This window comes from Pituophis catenifer, unplaced genomic scaffold (genome assembly GCF_029215685.1).
Source record: "Pituophis catenifer annectens isolate HBS135680 unplaced genomic scaffold, rPitCat1.0.hap2 SCAF_2, whole genome shotgun sequence".
In the NCBI taxonomy this organism is placed as follows: Eukaryota; Metazoa; Chordata; class Lepidosauria; order Squamata; family Colubridae; genus Pituophis; species Pituophis catenifer.
In genome coordinates, this window is record NW_027256882.1 from 26,491,388 (window position 1) to 26,495,199 (window position 3,812).

General features: G+C 43.5%; 1 pseudogene; it reads right to left on the reverse strand.

Moving 5' to 3' along the window:
• Positions 1-895: 895 nt before the first annotated feature.
• Positions 896-3,328, reverse strand: LOC139310020 (zinc finger protein 850-like; annotated as a pseudogene).
• Between the last annotated feature and the right edge of the window lie 484 nt (positions 3,329-3,812).

Genomic DNA, 3,812 nt, shown 5'->3' on the forward strand with positions numbered 1-3,812 from the left:
GCCTTTGGAAGGAAAGCCTAAGTCTGCAATTAAGCAAAGCAGTCTTGTTTAACAGCTGCTGCAAGGTGTAATCGTAATTGGTAGGCCCCATGACAGAATGGCCTAAGGCCTGCAGGGAGCCAGTGGGAGTAGGAAAACGCCTAGGGAGGGGGCTTCCCCCGAACCAGAGCAAACCGGTAGCATTTCACCCTGCCTTGGGGGAACCAGAGCAATAGGTGTCTTGGAGGGTGGGGGTGGAGGAGGCCTAGGGATGCCTTTGGGGAATCAAGGGTTGGGAACCAGAGCAATAGGTGTCTGGTGGGGAGTGGAGGAGTCCTAGGGTTGCCTGGGGGGAAGCGGGGAAGCCTGGGCCTGGACTAAGCCTCCGAGAGTTTTCCCGAACACTGAGGTAGCCAGTGTCCTATTTAGCAACTTGCACATTCATTTAATAGCTGCATAACAGACAGCATGGGATGGGGTTAGTTAACCAAAGCACTGTTGCCATTGCTAAATGAATCCATAATAGTTCTCATTACAGTTGTATCTCGAGGATTACTTGTATGCTGGCTGGGAAATTGTGAGGTTCAAAATCTGGAGTTCACCAACATAGAAGGCTGAAACTCCACATGTCGGAATTCCATAATCAAAATACAAAAAACACCACCCAAAGGCCTGTTTGCAGAAATTCCACGACTTCTGCAAATGCAAACATCCAGAAAATACTGTTGATAATCAGAAACAGGTAGTTAGTCTTTATCAAACAAATATTTTCCATTTTTCTCTCTCCACCTACAGGTCTAATCCTGAGATCTCTTGACAATTTCTCATCTATACTCCAAATGGGAGATCAGAAATGAATTTCAAGCTTTCTCTAAACAGTTCAATATTTGCCTCATGTGCATTTTCTTGTGAGCAATCAGAGATGATTTACGCCTAAAGCATTGTTCACAAGCGGGACATTTGAAAGTTTTCTCTCCTGTGTGTAAAGATTAGACAAAATACTGAAATCTTTCCCACAATCCAGACACTTGTACGGCTTCTCTTGTGTGTGAATCCTCTGGTATATCACCAGGTAGGAATTGAGACTCAAACCTTTCCCACAATCAGGACATTAAAAGGTTTTCTCTCCTGTGTGAGTCCTCTGGTGTATCAGCAGGCTGGAATTCTGACTGAAACTTTTCCCACACTCAGGACATTCAAAGGGTTTCTCTCCTGTGTGAGTCCTCTGGTGTTGAATCAGGGTGGAATTGAGACTGAAACCTTTCCCACAATCAGGACATTCAAAGGGTTTCTCTCCTGTGTGAGTCCTCTGGTGTATCACTAGGTGGTAATTCCGACTGAAACTTTTCCCACATTCAGGACATTCAAAGGGTTTCTCTCCTGTGTGAATTCTCTGGTGTATCACCAGGTGGGAATTTGCAATGAAACTTTTCCCACAATCAGGACATTCAAAGGGTTTCTCGCCTGTATGAGTTCTCCGGTGTAACACCAGGCTGGAATTCCTACGGAAACTTTTCCCACAAACAGGACATTCAAAGGGTTTCTCTCCTGTGTGAGTCCTCTGGTGGATAATGAGGTGGGAACTCTGACTGAAATTTTTTCCACAATCAGAACATTCAAAGGGTTTCTCTCCTGTGTGAGTCCTTTGGTGTATCACTAGGTAGGAATTCTGACTGAAACTTTTCCCACAATCTGGACATTCATAGGGTTTTTCTCCTGTGTGAGTCCTCTGGTGTTTCATCAGGTTGGAATTATCACTAAAGCTTTTCCCACAGATAGGACATTCAAAGGGTTTCTCTCCTGTGTGAATTCTCTGGTGGTTCACAAGGTGAGAACAATAACTGAAACTTTTCCCACACTCTGGACATTCATACGGTTTCTCTTGTGTATGTGTTGCCTTGTGTATCATCAGGTTGAAATTCTCACTGAAACGTTTCCCACAATCAGGACATTCAAAGGGTTTCTCTCCTGTATGAGTCCTCTGGTGTATCACTAGGTGGGAATTCATACGGAAACTTTTCCTACAATCTGGACACTCATATGGTTTCTCTCCTGTGTGAGTCCTCTGGTGGCTCACCAGGTTAGAACGGTAACTGAAATTTTTCCCACAGTCTGGACACTCATATGGTTTCTCTCCTGTGTGAGTCCTTTGGTGGCTCACCAGGTTAGAACGGTAACTGAAACTTTTCTCACAAACTGGACACTTGTGTGGTTTCTCTCCTGTGTGAGTCTTTTGATGTTTCACCAGACTGGAACTGAGACTGAAGTTTTTCCCACAATCAGAACATTCAAAAGGTTTTTCTCCTGTGTGAGTCCTCTGGTGTGCCACCAAAGAGGATTTCTGACTGAAACATTTCACACACTCTGGACACTTGTACGGTTTGTCCCCTGTGTGAATCCTCTGGTGATTCACCAGGTTAAAATGGTAACGGAAATGTTTCCCACAATCTGGACACTCAAACGGTTTCTTTCCTATGTGAGTTCTCTGGTGGTTCTCCAGGCTGGAATTGAGACTGAAACTTTTTCCACAATGTGGACATTGAAAAGGTTTTTCAGGACATTGAAAAGGTTTTTTAGGACATTTAAAGGGTTTCTCTTCTCTGTGAGAGCTCTGTTGTATCACCAGGTGGGAATTTGCAATGAAACTTTCCCCACAATCAGGACATTCAATGGGTTTTTCGCCTGTGTGAGTTCTCTGGTGTAACACCAGACTGGAATTCCTGTGGAAACTTTTCCCACAATCAGGACATTCAAAGGGTTTCTCTCCTGTGTGAGTCCTCTGGTGGATAATGAGGTGGGAATTCTGACTGAAACTTTTCCCACAATCAGGACATTCAAAGGGTTTCTCTCCTGTGTGAGTCCTCTGGTGTATCACTAGGTGGGAATTCTGACTGAAACTTTTCCCACAGTCAGGACATTCAAAGGGCTTCTCTCCTGTGTGAGTCCTCTGGTGTATCACTAGGTGGGAATTCATACAGAAACCTTTCCCACAATCAGGACATTCAAAGGGTTTCTCTCCTGTGTGAGTCCTCTGGTGTATCACTAGGTGGGAATTCTTACGGAAACTTTTCCCACAATCAGGACATTCAAAGGGTTTCTCTCCTGTGTGAGTCCTCTGGTGTATCACTACGTGGGAATTCTGACTGAAACTTTTCCCACAATCAGGACATTCAAAGGGTTTCTCTCCTGTGTGAGTCCTCTGGTGTATCACCAGGTGGGAATTTGCTGTGAAACGTTTTCCACAGTCTGGACACTTATATGGTTTCTCCCTGGTATGAATCCTCTGATGTATCACAAAGTTGCCATGCTTGCAAAAGCATTTACCACATTGGGAGCAGTTGTAGGGCATCTCTACCCAGAGGATCCTTCTATGAATCGCAAGGGAGCTATTCTAACTAAGGTTTTGCCACATTCAGAGTATTTATATGGCCTTTGTTCACTGTGGATCCTCTTGTGATTTGAACTCTTTACTTTTCCCACAATAGGCACATCTATGGAGCTTTTCCATCACTGACATTCTTGAGGTCATCAAAAATATGTGTGATTCCTTATTTTGTTCGTGCCTGCATTTCTGGATTCCATATGTGATTATCCAATTGACATTTTCTTCCCCACTGGCTTCCAGATATTTCCCTCTTTTTCTGAACAGAAAAATGATCTCCTTTGACCTTTTCGAGTAACGTATTCTTAAATTCTATATAATCTACTTTTTCCAGCTGCAAATCTCTTCATGATTTTCTCTTTTCTGTCTCTTACATGCTGATGAAGTAGACAAATTCTGTGGTTTTCTGAAGGAAATAGAAAATATTTTTATTTCTGCTTCAATTTGCTTT